The following is a 10,992-nucleotide window of genomic DNA, read 5'->3' as shown; positions in this document are numbered from 1 at the left end:
ATCTTCCGGCTGGCGGCCCTGGGGCTGCTTGTCCTTCCGGAAGATGGCCTCAACCGCCTCCTGGCCAGAGGCGAACTTGGTGGCGATGTCCATCAGCTCGCTCGCCCTGGTGGGGGTCTTGCGACCCAGCTTGCTCACCAGGTCACGGCAGGTGGTGCCGGCGAGGAACCCGCCGATGACATCCGAGTCGGTGACGTTGGGTAGCTCGGTGCGCTGCTTCGAGAATCGTCAGATGTAGTCCCGGAGAGACTTTCCCGGCTGCTGGCGGCAGCTGCGGAGATCCCAGGAGTTCCCAGGGTGCACGTACGTGCCTTGGAAGTTGCCGGCGAAGGCTTGAACCAGGTCATCCCAGTTGGAGATCTACCCTGGAGGCAGGTGCTCCAGCCAGGCTCGAGCGGTGTCGGAGAGGAACAGGGGGAGGTTGCGGATAATGAGGTTGTCATCATCCATTCCACCAAGTTGGCAGGCCAGCCGGTAGTCCGCGAGCCACAATTCCGGCCTCGTCTCCCCCGAGTACTTTGTGATAGTAGTCGGGGTTCGGAACCGGGTCGGGAACGACGCCCGTCGTATGGCCCGGCTGAAAGCCTGCGGACCGGGTGGTTCGGGCGAGGGACTCCGATCCTCCCCGCTGTCGTAGCGTCCCCCACTCCTGGGGTGGTAGCCTCGGCGCACCCTCTTGTCGAGGTGGGTTCGATGGTTGCGGTGGTGGTGCTCGTTGCCGAGGCGACCCGGGGCTGCAGGCGCTGTGTTGCGCGTGCGCCCGGTGTGGACCGAGGCTTCCCGCATGAATCGGGAAGTCGCGGCGCGATGCTCCGAGGGGTACCCCTGCCTTCGGGAGGCAGAGCTTTCGGCCCGTCAGACCGCGGCATCCTCTAGGAGATTCTTGAGCTCTCCCTGGATACTCCGCCCTTCGGTGGTTGATGGCTCCGGCATCGTGCGGAGAAGTATCGCTGCTGCAGCCAGGTTCTGGCCGACCCCACTGGAAGCCGGTGGCGGCCTTGCCCTGACATCGTCGGCGATGCGGTGCTGGATGCCCTAGGGTAGATGTCGCGCTTCTCCGGCCGGAGCTTGGTTCGCCCATTCCTACCCGATGTTCCACCGGAACGGCTCAAGTGTTCCTGCTCCCTCGTCGAGCCTGGCCTGCATCTCGCGGATTTCCTCGAGCTGTGCGTCCTGACCCCCCGCAGGGACTGGGACCACAGCTAGCTCCCGAAGGATGTCAACACGAGGCGCAGGCCTAGGGGGATCACCGTTTTCCGGTATACCAAGATGGTTGCCTTCGCCGGGACTCCCTAGATCGACGTGGAAACATTCATGACTTGGGTCACAGTCCTCGTCGCCGAAGCTGTGGCTACCATCGGAACAATCGGAAATGCAGTAGTCGCATGCGGTCATGAAGTCCCGCATGGCACTGGGGTTACCGAGTTCAGAGAAATCCCAACAAAAGTCGGGCTCGTCATCTTCCTCGGATCCCGAGGGTCCGTAGGTCGAGACGGCCGTCAGCCGGTCCCAGGGTGACCGCATACCGTACCCCGGAGGGTTTGGACATGCCTCTATGAAGGCTTCCACCGAAGCGAAGTCGCTTGGTGGGTTGAGGCTGAATCCAAAAGGCACGAGATGGGAATCGGTCGGTACCTCTTGGTCGACGGGCGGTGACGAAGTCGCGTCAGGGGCAGACTGCACCGTCGTCTCAGGTACGAGGGTGATGCCCAGCAAGTCCCTTGCGAGCATGCTAGCGTCGTTCGTCCGCTTGGAGTTGGCGTGTTGCGGGGAAACGACGCTCGTCTTCGTCTCAGACGCGAGGTCGACGCCCGACGTGTCCCCCGTTGGGGCGCCGGCGCCGTCGACTCGCTCGACAGCCGACGAGGTGCCGCCTCCTGCTTGGCCTTGGTTGCCCCGCCTCCTCCTCCATCGACGGGGAGGCGACGGGACAAACCCGAATGTTGTTCTTCCGCCACGTGGGGAAGACGTCGTTGATTCCACCGCCGGCGGGCGGGTTGTCGGCTGCCATTGTCGCTGTCGCGCGGCGGAGGAAGGAGTATCATGTCGTAGCTGCCGTTGAGGGACATGAACTCAAGACTCCTGAAACAGAGCACCGTCCCGGGCCAGAAAGGTTGTTGGAAACTACCCATCTGGAGCTTGACGGGAAGCTGTTCGTCAACACGCAGCAGACCCCTACCTGGCGCGCCAACTGTCGGCGTTTCGACCCCGGGGGGGTCCCTGGATCGACGAGTAAATTGTCGCCGCGTGCCCAGCCCAGATGGGTCGGCGCGAGACGGAGCACGAAGGGGGTAAACTAGAGGGAGACATGCGTAAAGGGGAAACCCGTGGCCTTCGTGTTGTCCTGCGCCCAGGTCGGGTGCGCTTGTAGTAGGGGGTTAGAAGCGTCCGCGTGGGAGGGGGCGAGAGGCCTGTACGCGCCGTCCCGTTCTCCCGCGCGGCCAACATTCCCGTAAGAGAGCCCTGGACCTTCCTTTTATAGGCGTAAGGAGAGGGCCTAGGTGTACAATAGGAGATGTAGCAGTGTACTAACGTGTCTAGCAGAGAGGAGCTAGTGCCCTAAGTACATGCCGTCGTGGCAGCCGGAGAGGTTTTGGCACCCTGTTCATGTGATGTCGTGGCCGTTGGAGGAGCGCTGGAGCCTTGCGGAAGGACAACTGTCGGGGCTATCGAGTCCTTGCTGACGTCTCCTTGCTTCCGTAAGGGGCTGAGAGCTGCCGTCGTCATGGAGCACGCGGGGCGCCATCATTATTTGTTTACCGGGGCGAGCCAGATGGGACGCCGGTCTTGTTCCCCGTAGCCTGAGCTAGCTAGGGGTAGGGTAATGATGCCCCCCCTGTGACGTGGTCGGTCCGAGCCCTGGGTCGGGCGAGGCGGAGGCTCCTCCGAGGTCGAGGTCGAGTCTGTCTTCCGAGGTCGAGGTCGAGTCCGAGCCCCGGGTCGGGCGAGGCGGAGACCATCGTCTGAGGCCAAGGCTGAGTCCGAGCCCTGGGGTCGGGCGAGGCGGAGTTCGTCGTCTTCCGAAGCCGAGGCCGAGTCCGAGCCCTGGGGTCGGGCGAGGCGGAGTCCGTCGTCTTCCGGGGCCGAGGCCGAGTCCGAGCCCTGGGGTCGGGCGAGGCAGAGTTCGTCGTCTTCCGGGACCGAGGTCGAGTCCGAGCCCTAGGGTCGGGCGAGGCGGAGTTCGTCGTCTTCCGAGGCCGAGGCCGAGTCCGAGCCCTGGGGTCGGGCGAGGCGGAGCTTCCTATGGCACCCGATGCCGGACTTGGCTGCTGTCAGCCTCTCTCTGTCGACTGGCACAGCAGTCGGAGCGGCACAGACAGCGCTGTCTTCTTATCAGGCCGGTCAGTGGAGCGGCGAAGTGACTGTGGTCACTTCGGCTCTGTCGACTGAAGGGCGCGCGTCAAGATAAGGTGTCAGGCCATCCTTGCATTAAACGCTCCTGCGATACGGTCGGTCGGTGTGGCGATCTGGCCAAGGTTGCTTCTCGGCGAAGACTGGGCCTCGGGCGAGCCGAAGGTGTGTCCGTCGCTTGAGGGGGCCCTCGGGTGAGACGTGAATCCTCCGGGGTCGGCTGCCCTTGCCCGAGGCTGGGCTCGGGCGAGGCGAGGTCGTGTCCCTTGAGTGGACCGAGCCTTGACTTAATCGCACCCATCAGGCCTTCGCAACTTTATGCTGATGGGGGTTACCATCTGAGATTAGGAGTCTTAGGGGTACCCCTAATTATGGTCCCCGACAAGAAGCTATTCATGTGAAGGATGAACTCTTAGATAGCCAAGAGGACTTCCTTATTAAAGAAAAACAAAAAGCATGTTAAATTGAAAAATGCTTATGCTCAAGAAGTAGAAAAATGTGAAAACTTAACTAAGGAGCTTAGCATTTGTCATGATTCAATTTCTAGTCTTAGAAATGAAAATGCTAGTTTAGTTTCTAAGATTAAAGAATTGAATGTTTGCAATGATTGCATTTTCTGTCTTAGAGATGAAAATGCTATTTTAAATGCTAAGATAGAAGAACTAAACAATTGCAAACCATCTACATCTACTGTTGAGCATGTTTCCATTTACACTAGATGTAGAGATATTAATGTTGAAGCTAATGATGATCACATTGCCATGATTAATACAACAAAATGATCACATAGCTAAATTAACTACAAAAATTAATGAGCATTAACTTGAAAATGAAAAGTTTAAATTTGTTAGAAGCATGCTCTATAATGGGAGACACCCTGGCATTAAGGATTGCATTGGTTTTCAATAGGGGAGCAATGTCAAGCTTAATGCCGCTAAAAGGTTGTCTAATTTTGTTAAGAGCAAGGCTCCCATGGTTCAGGATAATGAAGGCTACATTTTATACCCTGCTAATTATCCTAAGCACAAAATTAGGAAGATTCATGCAAGGAAACCTCATACGGTTTCACATCATGCATTTATGTATAAAAATGAGGCTTCTAGCTCTAGGCATACCACTCATATTAAAAAGCCTAAAAAGAAAATTCTTGCTGCATCAAATGAGCATAACATTTCATTTAAAACTTTTGATCCTTCCTATGTGCTTACTAACAAATCAGGCAAAGTAGTTGCCAAATATGTTGGGGGCAAACACAAGAGTTCAAAAACTTGTGTTTGGGTACCCAAGGTGCTTGTTTCTAACGTCAAAGGACCCAAGACTGTTTGGGTACCTAAGAACAAGGCCTAAAGTTGTTTTGTAGGTTTATGCATCCGGTGGTTCAAGTTGGATAATCGATAGCGGGTGCACAAACCACATGACAGGGGAGAAAAGGATGTTCTCCTCCTATGAGAAAAACGAAGATCCCCAACGAGCTATCACATTCGGGGATGGAAATCAAGGTTTGATCAAAGAACTTGGTAAAATTGCTATATCACCTGACCATTCTATTTCCAATGTTTTTCTTGTGGATTCTTTAGATTACAATTTGCTTTCTATTTCTCAATTATGTAAAATGGGCTACAACTGTATTTTTACAGATATAGGTGTTACTGTCTTTAGAAGAAGTGATGATTCAATAGCATTCAAGGGAGTGTTAGAGGGTCAGCTATATTTAGTTGATTTTAATGAGAACAAAGCTAAACTGAACACTTGCTTAAATGCTAAGACTAACATGGGTTGGCTCTGGCATCACCGATTAGCCCATGTTGGAATGAAGAATCTTCATAAACTTCTAAAGGGAGAGCACATTTTAGGACTAACAAATGTTCATTTTGAGAAAGACAGGGTTTGTAGCGCATGCCAAGCAGGAAAGCAGGTTGGCGCCCATCATCCACACAAGAACATCATGATGACTGACAGGCCGCTCGAGCTACTCCACATGGATCTATTCGACCCAATAGCTTACATAAGCATCAGCGGGAGTAAGTACTGTCTAGTTATTGTGAATGTTTATTCTTGCTTGACTTGGGTATTCTTTTTGCAGGAAAAATCACAAACCCAAGATACATTAAAGGAATTCTTGAGACGGGCTCAAAATGAGTTCGATTTAAGGATAAAAAAGATAAGAAGCGATAATGGGACGAAGTTCAAGAATTCTCAAATAGAAGGATTTCTTGAGGATGAGGGCATCAAGCATTAGTTCTCTTCTCCCTACACACCTCAACAAAATGGTGTAGTGGAGAGGAAGAATCGAACTCTACTGGATATGGTAAGAACCATGCTTGATGAGTACAAGACACCGGACCGGTTTTGGGCGGAAGCAATCAACACTTCTTGCTACTCCATCAACCGGCTCTACCTTCATCGAATCCTCAAGAAGACATCATATGAACTCCTCACTAGTAAAAAGCCTAATGTTTCATATTTTAGAGTCTTTGGAAGCAAATGTTTTATTCTTATTAAAAGAGGTAGAAAATCCAAATTTGCTCCTAAGGCTGTAGAAGGCTTTTTACTAGTATATGACTCAAACACAAGGGCATATAGAGTCTTCAACAAATCCACTGGATTAGTTGTTTCTTGTGACATTGTGTTTGATGAGACTAACGGCTCCCAAGTGGAGCAAGTTGATCTTGATGAGTTAGATGATGAAGAGGCTCCATGCATCGCGCTAAGGAACATGTCCATTGGGGATGTGTGTCCTAAGGAATTTGAAGAGCCTCCACAAGCACAAGATCAACCGTCATCTTCCAACCAAGCATCTCCACCAACTCAAGATGAGGAACATGCTCAAGATGATGAAAATGAAGATCAAGAGGATGAGCCACCTCAAAAGGAGGACAATGATCAAGGGGAAGATGATAATGATAAAGACAAGGAAGATGATCAAGAAATTCAGGATCAAAGACCGCCACACCCAAGAGTCCACCAAGCAATTCAAAGAGATCGCCTTGTCAACTCCATCCTTGGTGACATTCATAAGGGGGTAACCACTAGATCTCGAGTTGCACATTTCTGTGAGCATTATTCTTTTGTTTCCTCTATTGATCCATACATGATAGAGGATGCATTAAGAGATCCGGATTGGGTGCTGGCAACGCAAGAGGAGCTCAACAACTTCACAAGGAATGAGGTATGGCATTTAGTTCCACGTCCTAATCAAAATGTTGTAGGTACTAAGTGGGTATTCCGCAACAAGCAAGATGAGCATGGTGTGGTGACAAGGAACAAAGCCCGACTTGTGGCCAAAGGGTATTCACAAGTCGAAGGTTTGGACTTTGATGAAACTTATGCACCCGTAGCTAGGCTTTAGTCAATTCGCATATTAGTTGTCTATGCTACTTACCATGGCTTTAAGCTTTATCAAATGGACGTGAAAAAGTGCCTTCCTCAATGGGCCTATCAAGGAAGAGGTCTATGTTGAGCAACCTCCCGACTTTGAAGATAGTGAGTACCCTAACCATGTGTATAAACTCTCAAAGGCACTTTATGGGCTCAAGCAAGCCCCAAGAGCATGGTATGAATGTCTGAGATACTTTCTTATCACTAATGGCTTCAAAGTCAGAAAAGCCGATCCTACTCTCTTTACTAAAACTGTTGCAAAAGATTTGTTTGTATGCCAAATTTATGTTGATGATATTATATTTGGGTCTACTAACAAATCAACCTGTGAAGAGTTTAGTAGGATCATGATACAGAAATTCGAGATGTCTATGATGGGGGAGTTGAAATACTTCCTAGGATTTCAAATCAAGCAACTCCAAGATGGCACCTTCATCATCCAAACAAAGTACATTCAAGACATACTTAAGAAGTTTGGGATGAAGAATGGCAAACCCATCAAGACACCCATGGGAACCAATGGGCATCTCGACCTCGACACGGGAGGTAAATCCGTAGATCAAAAGGTATATCGGTCGATGATAGGATCTTTACTCTATTTATGTGCATCTCGACCGGATATTATGCTTTCCGTATGCATGTGTGCAAGGTTCCAGGCCGATCCTAAGGAAGTTCACCTTAGGGTCGTGAAGAGAATCATGAGGTATTTAGTTTACACTCATAAGTTTGGGCTTTGGTACCCCAAGGGATCCACTTTTGATTTAATAGGATATTCCGATGCCGTTTGGGCAGGGTGTAAGATTGATAGAAAGAGCACATCAGGGACTTGTTAGTTTTTGGGGAGATCCCTGGTGTCATGGGCTTCAAAGAAACAAAACTCAGTAGCTCTTTCCACCGCCGAAGCCGAGTATATTGCCACAGGCTATTGTTGCATGCAATTACTTTGGAAGAGACAAACCCTTAGGGACTATGGCTACAAATTGAGCAAAGTTCCTCTCCTATGTGACAATGAGAGTGCAATTCGCATGGCGGATAATCCCATTGAACACAGTCGCACTAAGCACATAGACATTCGATATCACTTTCTAAGGAATCACCAACAAAAGGGAGATATCGAAATTGCTTATGTTAATACCCAAAACCAATTAGCCGATATCTTTACCAAGCCCCTAGACGAGAAAACTTTTAGCAAACTTTGGAATGAGCTAAATATACTTGATTCTCGGAATTTTGATTGAAACATTGCACACATAGCTCATTTATATACCTTTGATCATGTCTCTTTCATTTGGTACAAATACATCTCTCTTATTCCTCTTATGCCAAGACCACAACTAATGTGTTTTCAAGTGTATTTCTATACTAAGTCGTAGATTGAAAGGGAAATGGAGTCTTCGGCAAAAAACAAGACTTCCACTCCACTCTGACGGTATCATCTACCCTCCGTCGTTACTCCCCCACTCTCAATTGGTATAATCCTTCACTCTTATTTACTTGTACCAATGGGGAGAAAATTTCTTAGGGCTCACAACGTCTCTGTTTTTGGCGATTAATGCCAAAAGGGGAGAAAATATTAAGCCCAAAGCAAAAGGACCGTACCACCATTTCAAAAAAATTCGAAATAAAGTTTTAATTGATGTTCTTCACATTGGTATCTATGTCATGGAAATCTCTTCAATTGGCATCTTTAAAGATAGATTTTCCAAATTGGTATTCATTTCACAATCAATCCTTCAATTAGCATCTTTTGAAGTTCATCTTTAAATTGGTATCTATTTTAAAACCCTCTTGAAAGCTAAGAGGAGAATTTCATTCAGGGGGAGTTTTATTTAGTCAAAGGAAAAGCATTTGAAACAGGGGGAGAAATTTCAAATTTTGAAAATGCTCCTTGCAATCTTATTCATATATCTTTGACTATTTGCAAAAAGACTTTGAAAAGATTTTCCAAAAGAATTTGCAAAAACAAAACTAGTGGTGCAAAGGTGGCCCAAAATGTTAAATAAAAGAAAAGCAATCCATTCATATCTAGTGAGATTATCAATTAGTTTAATTCCAAGTAACCTATGCACTTACCATATGCAAACTAGTTCACTTCTGCACTTTATATATTTGCTTTGGTTTGTGTTGGCATCAATCACCAAAAAGGAGGAGATTGAAAGGGAAATAAGATTAACCTTTTCCTACAATTAATTTTGGTGGTTGAATGTTCAACACAAACATATGGACTAACTAGTTTGCTCTAGAACTCATTATTACAAGTGCAAAAGGTTCAACACAAACCAATAAAAGATTCAAGTTAGGGACTAAAATTGAACCGGAGCAAATACTTGAGTGTGTTGTGGTTTGGCGCACCAGACAGTGTCCGGTGCACCATGCATGTACAAATCTGAAGCAGCCACTCTTGGGATTTTGAAGGCGCCCTCCGCTATAATTCACCGGACTGTCCGGTGTGCCAGCGGGCAATGGCTATCCAGTGCGCGACGATCAACTATGACGGATGAACAGTGCAACACAGTACCACGACAGAAGTCAGAGCAGCGAGTCAGAGGGGCACCGGACTGTCCGGTGCCGCAAGAGGACAAAGCTCCAACGGTTGGGTGATATGGCGGCGCACCGGACTGTCCGGTGCGCCCATCGACAGCAGCCTCCCCAACGGCTACTATGGTGGTTGAGGGCTATAAATACCCCCCAACCACCACAACTCCAAGCATCCAAGATTTCTGAATATCACATTCAATATAAGAGCTTTAGCATTCACTCCTAGACACAATTCAAAAAATCAAAGCCTCTCCAAGTCCCAAATTCACCTCAAATACTTAGTGACTTATGAGAGAGTGATTTCGTGTTCTTTTGAGCTCTTGCCTCTTGGATTGCCTTTCTTCTTTCTCATTCTTGTTCTCAAGTGACTTGTAATCAAAGCAAAAGACACCTAAGAGTGTGGTGGTCCTTGCGGGGTCTTAGTGACCTGATTGATTAAGGGAAAGGCCCAATCGATCTAAGTGACCGTTTGAGAGAGGGAAAGAGTTGAAATAGATCCAGTCTTTGTGACCTCCTCAACGGGGACTAGGTTCTTTGGAACCGAACCTCAGTAAAACAAATCACCGTGTTCATTCGCTTGATTTCCATTTGATTTGTTTTCCCCTCTCTCCCGAACTTGATTTCAGATTACGCCTATTCACCCCCCTCTAGGCGACTTTCACTAGGCTTAGAGAGGCTTTGATCTTTGGAAATGTGTCTTGGAGTGAATGCACTAGCTCTTGTATTGGATGTGATATCTAAAAAACTTGGATGCCAAAGGTTGTGGTGGTTGGGGGGTATTTATAGCCCCCAACCACTTTGGTAAGGGAGGTTGCTGGCGATGGGCGCACCGGACAGTCCGGTGCGCCACCGGACAGGTACTGTTCCTTGTCCGGTGCGCCGCCACGTCACCCAACCGTTAGGGTTCGAAGCTGAGTCGACCGTTGGACCTTTGTCTTCTTGCGGCACTGGACAGTCCGGTGCCACACTAGACAGTCCGGTGCCCCTCTGACTTCCTGCTCTGACTTCTGTCGTGACACTGTTTACCGTGACAGGTACTTTTGCAGTCGACCGTTGGCGCAGATAGTCGTTGCTCCGTTGGCTCACCGGACAGTCCAGTGAATTATAGCGGAGGACGCCCTGGGATTGCCGAGAGTGGCTGGTTCAGAGTGTATGGTCCTGGTGCATCGGACAGTCCGGTGTGTCATTTCTCAGCACACTCAAGTCCTTTTCCTCCTTTAAAATTGTATCCATAACTTGATTCTTTTATTAGTTTGTGTTGAACCTTATGCACCTATAATACATGAATTCTAGACAAACTAGTTAGTCCATGCGTTTGTGTTGATTATCAACCACCAAAATTAGTTATAGAAAATGGTTAACCCAATTTCCCTTTCACATACTATTGAGGATTTGTGAGGTTGCCAGTTTTACTTGATCCTCCCATGCTCAAACTTCATATCCCATCTCTATTTAGGTCCAGAAACCAAGTGCCGAAATCCTAAATCATTTTGGGTTTTCTGGTCTGCACAACACTACTGCGTACATATGCGGCACTACTGCGCCCTAGCACTGTCGGATTTTTCTCGGCATCGCTAGACCTTAAAATATCTGTTGGGACACCAGGGCCTCGAATTGTTTATTCTCTATGTCCCAACAGTCACCTTATGCGTATCCTGACAGGAGAATATGGTAGAAAGACTACTTATGTCCTCTTTGCCTCTCTTGGAGCCCCATCCCTTCACT

The sequence above is a fragment of the Zea mays genome, chromosome 1 (genome assembly GCF_902167145.1).
Source record: "Zea mays cultivar B73 chromosome 1, Zm-B73-REFERENCE-NAM-5.0, whole genome shotgun sequence".
Lineage (NCBI taxonomy): Eukaryota > Viridiplantae > Streptophyta > Magnoliopsida > Poales > Poaceae > Zea > Zea mays.
The sequence above is the reverse complement of the archived record's forward strand: the minus strand, read 5'-3'. Positions refer to the sequence as shown.